Consider the following 13,913-nt stretch of genomic DNA (forward strand, 5'->3'; position numbering starts at 1 on the left):
AATCAGAACACTGTAAAATACATTTGATGTTTAGTATTAAGGTGATATGCTTCAAAACTACATGGACCAGGAAAATCTGAATTCAAATCTGATTTCAGAAATTCATTTTCAGTGTGACCTTAAGTGAGTTACCTCACCTCTGTTTACCTCAATTTCCTAATCCATAAAAGGGATAATAATATCACCCACCTCCCAAAGTTGTGAGGATCAATTGATATTAATAATTGTAAAGTGCTTAGTACAGTGCCTGGCACATGGTAAGCACTATACAAATGTTAGCTATTTTTCTTTAATAAATATAAGTATTATATATTGGGTTTGAATGTGATTAGTATAAAATGCCAATTTGATAGATGATTTCTATATAAGAGATTCAGAAATGCATTTAGATGAATTGATATTATTTGACTGACAAAAATTTTTCTGTTATGTTTTGTTTTGGTTTTTTTAGAATTCATAATATTTTTATGTTATTATTAGGCTTCTAAATTTTGTGTATTTTGAAATTTTAGAAACCTATTGTAACAGAAATGTTAGAAAAATATCTTCTCTTTTCATCGGGATGCTGTCACATATGAATTTAACTGTTATAGAATGTGGTCAAAACGTTTGAAAACTTAAATATTTAATTGGGTATATTTTGCTTTAAAATGGATAATAATAATAACTTACTGTTTGGGGGGGGGAGAAGGAAGAAAAGACTTCTTAAATTGTCCTTCTTTGTAAAGTTCTAGGATTTTCTCTTCAAGCAGGGTCGTGAGATCTTATCAGCCCTGCTACCAGCATATTGTAAAATGCTAAAGTAATGAAGTTTGAGAAAAAATAAGACTATACCCAGTGAAAGCAGGAACACATACAAGTTTGCTTATAGTAAAAAATGAGTTTTATCTGGTAGGTTACTTGGCTATGATTTATGAAAATTCTGAAAATATACTTAATAAATAGTGCGTATTGAAATGATCTCTTTGAAACAACTTAGCAACAAAAGACCTTAGATTCAAAAGTTAGTTGGTTGGTTTGTATTTCTTAAGTTTAATAGGCACTATAAATTGGAGACTTACTGTAGTCAACATTTTTCTGGGGTTTGAAGTCTACTATCATGTATGCAGTGTACGTATGAAACTCCACAGTATGGTATTTTTAATTTACACAGGAAGAATGAATAAGATGTCATTATAGGTGCTTATTGTTAATGATTATTGCAGAAAAACAATAATAGCCTAGCCCTAAGCTGTGATTGGTGAAATTTAGCTACATGAGGTAAAGTATTTTTGCATTGTAATGTGACATTACTTTAAGTTTTGGTGTCAGGTATAATTGTCTGAATTGTTCTGAAGCCAATCACCCACTACTCAAGAGAAATGTTATGCACCAAAGAGAGTGCAGGCTGAGAACTGCTCCAAGTAGATGTCTGTTCCTGGTAAAAGTTGAGAGGATGATTTTGTGCAGTCAAAGGTAGGATCATCTTGACTCAGTTTCCTCATTATGATATTTTTTTTTTCTGAACAGGAAATTTTCCCACCTGACAAATTCTGAATCAGGCAAAGATACCCTGTGAATAATGTGGTAGTTTTCTGTATGATTAGCTGTTATCTATAATTCTTAATGGGAATCAAAGAAATATAAGGGAGTCTTTCTTTATTATAGCTTATGTCAGGTCAGTCTGTAGCCTTGAAAGGAAAATCTTGATATTCTCATAACCATGTCCTCTTTTTTCCTTTTATAGCAAATTTCTATAATCATGGCATGTTAATTATATATATATTTTTATTGCTTTAACGCTATGCCTATTAATTTATAGATTAATGCTAAAACATCTGAGTTACCAGAAAAGGACATATATATGAGACTTTGACATAATTGTGACATATAGGACACTCCATTATTAATCTTATTTGGGGGGTTATTCTATATCCTAAGCAACTAAATAAATGAGTTCTTAGGTCTACCATCCCCTTGTTAATTGTTATATATTTGTGTATACACCTAGGTCCTTAAAATATCTTATTCCTTCAGGATATAAGAGAGAGAGAGAGAGAGAGAGAGAGAGAGAGAGATAGTATGTGTGTGTATGCATGTGTATGGATGGATGTGTATATATACATATGTATATGTGTATATGTACATGTATAAGTATGTATTTGTGTGTATGTACATTTATATGTGTATGTGTATATTTATATGTATATGTCTCTGTGTGCATCTGTGTGTCTGTGTGTGTCTGTATTTATCCTCAAAAGAGGTGGTTAAGACAAAGAGGTAAAAGGTTTTATTTCTTTTTAATTTAATAGATTAGTAAACTTTGAGAAAGCAAGATTAGACTTTTTTTCTAAGAACCAGGATATAGATGAATGGCTCCAAATGTTTCTAGTGGGATATTCAGGCCTTGAATAATAATAATAATAATAATAATAATAATAATAATAATAATAATAATGATGATGATGATGATGATGATGATGATTTATCAAAATTAGATTAAGAATTTTACATATAAAACTGTATTAATAATTATAAAGATTTTTTTAAATTTTCCCTTTCTTCCTATTTTGAAGTATCTATGTGATGCTTAAGAGACAGAACACATTGTTTGATGCTTAAGACTATGCAATACTTAAGAGACAGAAGAGCTCATTTTACAAGTCAGGCCTTCAAGAATTTTTTTTTTTGAAGATTCCTCCTTTACCTTTTTCATGGAATTGTCCATATCTGGTACACAGTTTGGGTAAAGATAGAACAAGCAAGTGCTATTTAAAAATTAAAATTCTCTGGAGTTTCAGGTGAATTATGAGTTCCTAATTTGCTGTTTTTCTTATAATTCTGTTGTTAATAAGGTTAGATCCATCAGGTTTGAATTAGTTTTTAATCACATGAACTAGCTACTGGAAAAACAAATTTAAGAGATTGTACTAAATTGTGTTGTCTTTTTACTGAAAAATTTTAGCAAAATTGCCTAGGAATTTCTGCAAATGACTTGGAACCAGAGAAGGAGATCTACTAGGAGGAGGCCCCTTCAGGGTTGCCCTGAGAAGAAGTCCAATTCCAGAATGTCCAAGGGAATACATTTTTAGGGATCAGATGACTGCATAGGAAATCTGAGTCTCATGATCAAATGTTCTGAATAAATGAAAATTGAGAGTTGGTTACCAGGTTACAAGGAGACTTGGCATTATTTGATACTGATGATCCATTGCATTACTTTGACTTTTTTGTTTCATGTTTATGATTGCCTGAAAGAGATATATGCCCTAATCCCTTTTATTTATTGTTCAAGTTCATGGCCATTCCTCCTGCCACTTTTTGGCCAACTGATTATTTTCTGTTTATATTAACCTTACCTGAACAACATTTGATTCATGGAATAATAATGTTAATTTTTCACATTCCTCAAGTGGCAGCAAAGTGAAGTTCGATGTTCCTCAAAATGATTTAGCTATTACCCTTGTTAACTGTATCAGAGAGGAATTCTCTAACACTGAGTTTTCTTGATTACCTTGATGGTATGTAAATCTCTCCCTCTAAAACTAGTACATGATGAACACTTTATGGAGTTTAGTTCATAACCTTAAGTTTACTATCCAGTCTCTTTAACAAACTTTGTCTCTTCCACCTCCTTAAGATAAAATTATTTTTCTCAACTAAATTTGCTCAACTCTTATGAAATTGAGGGAACAAAAGGTTATGACTTTTGTAATACTCCAGGCCACAGTGTGCTTGCTTCCTGTTGTAAGTTTAAGTCCCCTAACTTATAGCCACTAATACTTACTCACATCAGTTCAGCACAAGCAGCAGAGAGTAAGATAATGAAGGTGAGAATAAAGGAACAATATAGTTCCTGTTGCAGTGTTGTGCCATGAACATGGTTAGCACAAAAGGGGGGATGTTGTATAAAATCAGTTATTAATGCAGAGTCATTCTAAATGACGCCATGTTTTAACCTTGATTGACTTTACCTATGTATAGTTAGCCTGCAGGAGAAATCATGCCTCCTACTAAGTACATGGAAGCTGGCCTGCTGCTGCACATGATCACTTATCCCATATTCTCATTAAAATGTGAACAAATCAGGATTGCCATTCCCTTATATGGAAGTTATTTACTCCTGTCTATAAAAAGGAAGCATATAGCTCAAGTAGGGGCCAGCTCACCAATGCTGACTGCCTTGTGTGCTGAACAACAAAAAAATAAGAATTAACTTTTTCTTCCTGAGTTTGCCTTATAAATCAGAGCAAAGCCTGAACAGAGATTTCCTTTAATAATCCAGAGTGCCAGCTGTAGCCACTTTATATAGAATGTAGATATGTAAGTATCATAGAAAAATGGAATTTTACAGAAAGCAGGAGGGGAGAATAAAGGTATACTCATCAGAAAGGGAAAACAAGGATCCTTGCCAGCCGGTCAGTGCAAGAGCTGTGGTTTGTTTCCCAACATTAATTGCAGTGATGTGCTTTGAGCTTCTAAGGACAATGTCTAGAATCAGTGTCTTCTTCATATAGTGGCAGAAATCAGTCTAAGCCAAAATTTATTTTCCATCATAGTTTTTCACTTATCACAGTGAAAGCAAGAGACCTGAGTCAGAAATTCTCTTGCCACAGTTTTCAGTTATCTATAACAGCCAAATGAGCTTGATTATTCATAGAGACTCTCAACTTTATTGTTTCAGTAGGATGGGGGAATCCATGATCTCCTAACCAGTATAAATTCAATCTACTTCATATACCATTCAATCCACGTTAATGAATCACCATCTATGAAATATCACTTTATGCTTCTTACTCCCTTGTTCAAAAACATTTGATGGATTACTAGCACTCATGAAAATAGTCTATGCTCCATAGCTTACAGTAACATTAGAGGCTCCCCAAACTTTGTTTCCTTCCTATTTCACCAAACTTATACCACTAGTACTGTCCTATATGCATCTTCTCATTCAGGCAAATTATAGAATTCGGTATTCCTCAGATTTGCTACTAATCTTTACTAATACTGTCCGTGCCACCTTCAATATCTTAAGCAATAGATTATATTAACTTGGTGCTTTTATTAAGCACCTACACATAGTGGGCACTCTACTGAACTCTGATAATAAAAAGAAAGATATAAAAAATAGTCCATCCCCTCAAGGAGTTTACAGTTTAATGGGAGACAAAATGTTCAAGCAACTACAAGCAGTTAGTTTTCCTTTAACCCATGTTTCAAAAATGATAATTTGTTCCAAAGCAATTGACATATTAGGGAACATTTTGACTATAATGCAAATGAGACCACTATTTATTATACCATTTCTGTATTCTTAGCTATTTAACATGTATAAAATTGTACAACTGTTCTTAAAGGTTTCTATATTTTTAAATATATGACTGACAAATTTTTTACTAACCCTAAGCCCATTCTTTCCATAAGCTCTGTGGGTTTTATTGTGTGATTTTGTATAGCATACGTGTCATGTTATAACAGAACTGACTTTATAAACAAGATATATAAAGGAAAAATTGGGGATAGTCTCAGAGGTAAAGCAATAAGATGAAGAACTGGAAAGCCTTCTTAAAGCAAGTGAGACTTTAGCTAAGCCTTAAAGGAAGCCAATAAAGCTAAGAGGGATGAAGAGGGAGACAGTCCCAGACATTATGGACAGCCCTACCTGGAGTTGGGAAATGGAGTATTGTATGCAAGGAAGAGTAAGGTTGACAGTGTCATTAGATTATAGAGTACAGGGAAGAGAATAAGGTGTCAGATGACTAGAAAGGTAGAAAGTTTCTGGAGGGCTTTAGAAGACAAACTGAGAATTTTATTTTTAATCCTGGAGGCAATAGGTAGCCACTGGAGTTTACTGAATAGTGGATGAATGACATGGTCAGACTAGTGATTTATGAAGATTAATTTGATGGCTAAGTGAGGGATGAATTCTACTGAGAGACTTGAGGAAGAGCAACCAGAAAGCCATTATAACAGTACAAGCATGAAGTGATAAGGGCTTGCACCAGTGTGGTGGCAGTGTCAGAGGAGAGAAGGAACATATACTAGAGATATTAAGAAGAGAGAAATTTTAAGATTTGACAACTGTTTGGATATATGTGGGGGGGTGAGGGAGAGTGAGGATTTGAGAATGACACTAGATTTGGAGTTTAGGTCACAGAGAAAATGATGGTACTCTCCATAGTAATAGTACAGTTCTAAAGGAAAGAAGGTTTGGGGGAGAAAGATAATGAGTTCAGTTTTGATCATGTTGAGTTTAAGATGTTTACAAGCCATCTAGTTTAACATATATAATACACAGTTAGAAATGTGAGACTAAAAGTCAAGAAAGAGGTCAGGGCTGGATTAAATAGCCATCTGAATAGATGATTATTGAATCCATGTGAATGGATGAGTTCACCAAGTGAACTAGGATAGAGGGACAAGAGAAGATATCCCAGGACAGAACCCTGGGGGACATCCACAGTTAAAGAAAGTAACCTGGATAGAGATCTAGCAAAGGAGATGGAGGAGTAGTTAGACAAATAGGAGAGACAGATGAGACTATTGTCCTGAAAACACACAGAAGAAAATATCAAGGAGAATATTGTCAAAGGCTACAGAGAGGTCTTCTCTGATAGTCGGTGTTCAATAATTACCTTCACTAGAATGAAATCTTTCTCATTCTCAATCTTCAGTGACTGTTCTGTTCTGGTAACTCTTATAAGCTCCTAGGTGTCACAGTATTTAAAGTGCTTGGCCTGAAGTCAAGAAGACTCATCTTCTCGGCCTCATTTAACCCTATTTTCCTTAGTTTCTTCATCTGTAAAATGAGCTAGAGAAGGAAATGGCAGACCACTCCAGTATCTTTGCAAAGAAAACCCGAAATAGATTCAGGCAAAGTCAGACAGGACTAAACAACAACATAACATTTTTAATCTTTAAAATATCTTTTTAACTTACATGATACCACCTTGTAACAGGATTCTAGCTTGTTATATATGTTCTGATCCCCCAATTCGATTATAAACACCTTGTGCAGAAACCTACATCTCAAGATTCTGGCACAATGTTCTATATATGCAAACATTGGTTAATGATAATGATTTTTGATTTATCAACCAGCTAATACTCATAAACAGGTGCTATCTTGCCTATTAGGATAATGAGGTCTAAATTTTTCACCATATGCACAAGCCCAGTAATAATTCAATTTTGTTAGTAATTTTATATTTCCACTAAGGATATTTCAAATGGAATTTATTCTCAAGAGTTTGTTCTCAAATGACAAATTAGATATATTTTTAAAGGATGAATAGTGTAAAAAGGTTCTTACTTTCCCTGAATTTCACCAAATCCCAATGGCTTTCTGCTGTTCCTTGTGCTTCATTATGAGAAATTTTAAATATAAATACCTTGAACATAGACACACATCTTACACACATTTCCAAATATGTGTAACAATCATTCATATTCATGATGCTTTTCAGTAACCTGTGAAGAAATTTGAGGAATCATAAATTCCCTGTAGCTAGCAAAGCTTTTTCCAAAAATTTTCTGTTCAAAGTGGAGTAAAACTTGTTAAATCTCAATAATTACACAATTTGGAACATATATGTCCCTCTAGCAATAGCATGCTTTCTTGAAGATTTTTAAAATTCTCTCAAATTAATAGTATTTTAAATTCAAAAATAAAAGGGGGGGGGATGCCATGAAACATGGTTGGATTACTTCCCTAAAATTGTCTGGGAAAATAATCTATAAGACTATGGTCCCAGACTAGGGTTTCTGGGATTGGCAGGTCATTGCATTATAGTCTCTCTTCTCATTTCTCTTACTGCACTTTCCCTTTTTCTTCCTCCCATCTACTCCTTAAAAGGAAATAATTCCATACATCACTAATCCAAAGATAAATTGGCCTTTCACATTTGTATTGCCTGTGGGATCCTGGAGGAAAACAAAAATGAACTTGGTTTTTGAGAGCAGATGTATTCAGGAAGGCTTTTAGAAATTTTAGTTTTGGTATGAGAAATGATGATGTAATGTGATAAAATCACTCAAATGAGTTTGGCATGTCCATCCACATGAGAAAGATCAAGCATGGCTATTCCTCAAATTTCAACATGCTTCTGAATGGACACCCTATAGGACTTGTCCAACAACATATATATGGATAACAGAGGTATAATAAACTGGGCCTAGAGTTGAAAAGCATGAGGTTGAGTAGACCGGATTGCTTTTGGGAAACTATAAAACTTTTACTGATGGCAAACTTTTCATGAAAACAAAGGTTCATGTTTGAAACAGAAACACAAAAATTTTATTGATTTTGCTATATGGCAATGAGACATATAACACCAGGTCTGAGAATAACCAAAGATAAATATTACAGAGAGAAAAATGAAAAGATACTGGGTACAGGCTAAAGCATAGAACCAAAAAGGAATTGCACAGAAGAAGAGTAACAGATGTCATGAAGGAATTATGTAATGCAACAAGAAGATAGTGTAGTCACGCGGCAAGAGAAAGCAATGGATTATATGTGGACAGCCAGAGAGTCTCACTGATAATTTCGAAATGTTCACAAAATTACTGGCAGCTGAAAGACATGCTGGTTAAAGATCCTAGACTGAAGTCAAAAGTACTGAGTTCAAATCTGACCTCAGACTTTTACTAGCTATGTGACCTTGGGAAAGTAACTTAATTTGTTTTTCCTCAGTTTCCTTATTTGTTAAATTTGGATAATAATAATATAGACCTCAAGGAAGTGTTGTGAGGATCAAATGAGATAATTATTGTAGCTTACCACATAGCCGGAACATAGTGTTATGTAAATATTAGCGTAGTTATATAAAGTGTCATGTAAATGTTAGCATACTAATGAGAAAATGTGACAGGCCCAGGGACATTGGATGGACTTTCTATGGCAAACTTTGGGGAGGAAATAGACAAGAAGAACACGAGAGAGAGACAGTCATGGATGTGTTTTGATGTGCTTTTCCAACTAATTTCACTTATGAGCGGTTACTCTCTTTTTTTTTTTCACCTGGACCCCAGAACATCATTGCTCCCTCAGAGCAGAGGCTAGAAGAGAAACCATTCCTGCTTTTCAGGTTTTCAATTTATATTTTTGTATTATTTCTCTCCGTTGGATTGTAAACTACTTGAGGGCAGAAACTATCTTTCTTTTTCTTATTTACATACACAGTGCCTGGATTAGCACAGTACCTGGAACATAATAGATGCTTAATAAATATTTATTGATTACTAACTATATCATTATGGGGGAAAGCTTCCATATATCATAGCCTGGAAGAACTTGAGTCCTAGAGCCCCACTTTCCTGCTCAATGACTAAAGACATTATTTTAGGAAAGTCCTAGCACTGCTGCATTTCACTCCTATTATTTCAAACCCCTCTTCCACAAGGTCCAGGTCAATCACCTCAAGTTCTGGTTTCCTTTCCTCCCTATCTTCTAGGTCCTCTCAAGTGCTGGAACCATAAACCATAAATTGGTCAATTCAACTCTACCATTGTTTCCTGGATGGAGTGGGTCAGTCTGTTCAATGGCCTCAATTTCCTGCCTCTCCAGGCATTCCACCAATATGTATCAGTTCCACAGTTAGATAATAAACTCCTTTAGGACAGGATCTGCATTTTCTTTTGTACTTGTAAACCCAGGATTTAGCAGAGTTCCTGGATCATGGCAAGTACTTAATAAATGCTTTTGAATTCACTTATCTTTCTGGACCCAGAGTCTATGCAGATTCATTATCATATACTTTGATGAAATTCTGAACTTTGTTTCATCATCTGTTACTTAGAGACAGTTCTCACTTTACATAAATTCACATTATACAAATTTGACTTTACATAAAGAATAATGAAAGAAATCTGCATCCCCAAACAAACAAAAAACAAAAAAAAACAAAAACAAAAAGACCTGTGTTAACTTTACTGTACAGTACTGTACTCTGTCTTTCAACACTCCTTCCCCTGGGCTTTGAGCTCTGTGGCCTCCAACCCCATATCTCGTTCCCACCAAAAAAAATCCCTCCAAGTGGAAAGAAGAACAGATATGGGACCAGGGTATTGACTTGAGACTTCCAGTGTGGAGAGAGGAGACCTCTGCTAACTCTGCCCACTTGCCCACATGTCTGCACTAGATGTCTTTCTTCCATATACTTGGACCACCTGTTTGTATCTGTCCTGGTCCAGCTGTCATGTCTTCTGTCTGTGTCTGTGTCTGGCCCCCGTTTATCTTCCCACACATACTTGTTCTCCCTCTAGGTTCTGGCCAAACCCCCACATGGTTGGTCCCCACAACTTATGTTCCTCCTCCTGCTTTTGCTTCTCTCTCCCTGGCTCTCGTGTGTCCTTGAACCATATGCTGGTGGCTCTGTTTCTTCCCCATATCCTTAAGCAAATTTGCATTAGGTAAAAATACTTTATAGAAGTCTGCAGATTGACCATTTAGTAAAGCAATAACACTCTCTATTGTGTTGCAGTCTGTTCTTATCCACCATATTCCACTTATTTACCCTATGATATTACTTTTTAAAAATTCTTTGAAGACTAATGTTCCATGACTTATAAATATATAACCACAATGGAAAGATTGGTAATAAAACAACCATCCTTCCCATACCAACAAAATTATGGTTCCAGGACAAAATTAATAAATAAATAAATAAATAAATAAATGAAACACCTAGATTTTAACACACCATTAAAGTACAATTCTTAACCTTAAGGTTCATAACTACTGCTACTCCACAGTTACTGATTCTGTGACTTACTCTAGGAAAAAGGTAGCTGGCTGCATCTAAACAATAAATCAGTGGGCAGTGTAAAATAGTTGTCAAAAAAGTCTTGTATTGCAACCTCATATCGATTGATTCATTTGATGAGACTTCTTAAAATGATAGAATTTTAAGCTCCATCTCATCCAGGGAAACTTTCTCCAAAGACTACAAACCACACAATTATCTCCTTTCTCTGATTACTTATTGTATTCATTTCAACCGGGAATCTAATCACATATTGTCATTTATTTATTGGTTTTATTTGCATTAACCTCCATATATACTTGTATGTTCCTTCAGAGCAGGGATCATTTTGCATACTTGCTTTGAAATAATCACACTTCCCAATTTTAGCACTTTGTGTTTTTAAATGTTTTCACATATATGATCTCATTTTATCTTCAGGTGGTTATTTACTAATTTTAAAAGGTATCATACATATTAAAATACCATATATAAACAACAGAATTAACATCACTTTGATACCAAGAGACAAAAAAAGCCCAAGCATATTCTTTAATGATATCACTTTTATAGATTGTCCTTTACTGTATTTGAAAATCTTTCTTCTTCAGTGATATTCTTTCTTGCAAGAATAAGAAACACCAAAATGCTAAACTTTAGTAAAAATTCTACATTGACCATAACAAGCCCACTTTCTTAGAATGGCACATACGTGAGAAGACTTCCTATTAATTTTCCTTGTGTGTTCTATTGCCTAAGAAGCTCTGAGCTCTTAGGGAACCAGAAGCAGTAAAGGACTTGAAATAAAAAGAGTTTCACATCCACCAGAGACCTCAAGGAGAGCCAGCCATCAGAAATGTTGAGTTATAGGATGCCCAAGGTACTAGATGACCTGCCATTCCAGGACTGAAGGAAAGATGTGGATATAAGTAGGGAATGAGAGAGACCTCCCAACTTGGGATAAGGCTATGTAGCAGGCACCAAAAGTGATTTCAGTCTGAGCTGTGGTATCAATTCCCAAATATTTTCTGATACATATCAGAGAATCATAGGATTTTCAAGCTGGTAGAGTTGAAAGATCAGAGCTCTAGAACTGGACCCTTATTTACAGATAAGAAAATGGGATGAAAGAGAGTAAGTGATTTACCCCAGGTCACATGGGTAGCAAGTATTGCAACAGAGTTTTAAACCCTGGTACTTTGACTCCAAGTCCAAGGATCTTGCAACTTTCTATTATAACTAGCCAGAATTCCCTTTCACCTCTGAACGCTACCTCCATGTCAAGTTACTAACTTTTGAAGGGACAAGCCATGAAAACTGACACCATGGGCCCCTCACCAATGCTATATTTAGTCACCCTAAGAACCAAAAATTAAAGTGGACAAGATGAACAGTTTCCCCACCCCTAACTCCATCCTATGACACACTCCTATCAATTGTTTTTTGTTTGCTTGTTTGTTTTGTTTTGTTTTACCTCTCTTGTTCAGGGTCACTATCTGCTAAGGTGTAAATGACATCATTCTCAATCTTCTGTAGTCTCTGTCTTCAGCCTTACTTTTCCAATATGCTCCTCCATGTTATTGGTAACAAATTGTCCCTTCATACTAAAATTTTTCAACTCATATTTTTTTACCTTTTGGAGTATATGGAAACCTGGCTCTATCCTAAAAATACACTGCATTTCTGATGACCTCTAGTGGTGTTTTCTCCTTCTTTCATGCCTCTTACAGGACAGGCCAATATTCCTTATTGCCCACTGACATTTATAGACTCTTTATCTACCACTATGATTCTGAACTTCCCTGCCTTTGATGTTTCCTTTATATTGCCTCATCTAGTTCATATTGCTATCTATCTATATCTATTCACACATATATATACACGTATATGTGTATGTGTATAATATATGTATATGTGTAAGTGCATATGTGTGTGTGTGTATATAGATATGTGTGTGTATGTATGTGTGTGTGTGTGTGTATATATATATGTATATATATATACTGTAGGCTACAGACAACTCACCTTCCTTTTTTTTTTTTTGGCCAGGCAATGGGATTAAATGACTTGCCCAGGGTCACATAGCCAGTAAGTGTTATGTGTTTGAGGCTGGATTTGAACTCAGGTCCTCCTGACTCCAGGGCCAGTGCTTTATCCACTGTGCCACCCAGCTGCCCCTCACCTTCCTTTTTTCAAGGAATATTTCACTCATAGTCTTCCACTCTACTCTGTGCCCTTCCCAAGAACATCCTAACTATTTCCTGCCCTGGTTCATCCAATTTCTTTATCCCACTACCTTCATCTTTCTACTATCCTATGTCCCTGCAGTGGTAGTGATTCCTTAGACATCATCATCACCAATAATTATGACCCCTCTATAATACTGAACTCTGAAATTTCTTTCATCAATCATGCTTTGTTAACCTTCCATCTCTCTGCCTTACTCTTTCTGAATGTATTCTTTATTCTTAATAGAAAATCTAAGTCCTTCTATCCTATTAATCTCTCAACTCTGCACTGACCTTACTTTACTCTGTTTATAATTTTGGCATCAACTAACTACACACAATCTTCCACTCTTAAATCTTCTTAGTCCTTTTGTATCTTTCAAGTTAACTCCCTGCTAATCTTGATCCCTAGGTTATCCCCATTTCTTTGATCCTTCTCCTGTGGTGCGGAAAGACGCTGAATGTAGTCATTCGTCCAACCATTCATTCATTCATTCATTGCACAAGCATTTTTTTTAAATTACTGTATACCAGGCATGAACAGTTCTTGCCCTCAAACAGTTACATTTTGATGTGGAGATATAACATGTTCCCAGACAATTAAATACAAGAAACAGACAAAATAAGTACAATATGATTCAGGGTGGTAAGTGAGACACTAATAATTAGGTAAATCAAAAAGAAAGCTTGAGAAAGGGGGCACTTGAGCTGAGACATGAGGGCAGCTAAGTGTTTCAGAAAGTATAAGTGAGAAGGGAGGTACATTTCAGATGTGAGAGAGGCTGTACAAAGGCATAAAATCAGGAAATGGGAAAGCATGAAGAGGGAACAATGAAGAAACCAGTTTGGCTGGAATATAGAGTTGGAGTAGGGGTGAGAGGTGGAATGTAAAATAATTTGAGAAGGTTGGTGAACTGGTGTTTGAGGGGACAGAACATGTAAGTTAGAGTCAACAAAAATA

This window comes from Phascolarctos cinereus, unplaced genomic scaffold (assembly GCF_003287225.1).
Source record: "Phascolarctos cinereus isolate Bilbo 61053 unplaced genomic scaffold, phaCin_HiC Scaffold_726;HRSCAF=1367, whole genome shotgun sequence".
NCBI classification, from domain to species: Eukaryota; Metazoa; Chordata; class Mammalia; order Diprotodontia; family Phascolarctidae; genus Phascolarctos; species Phascolarctos cinereus.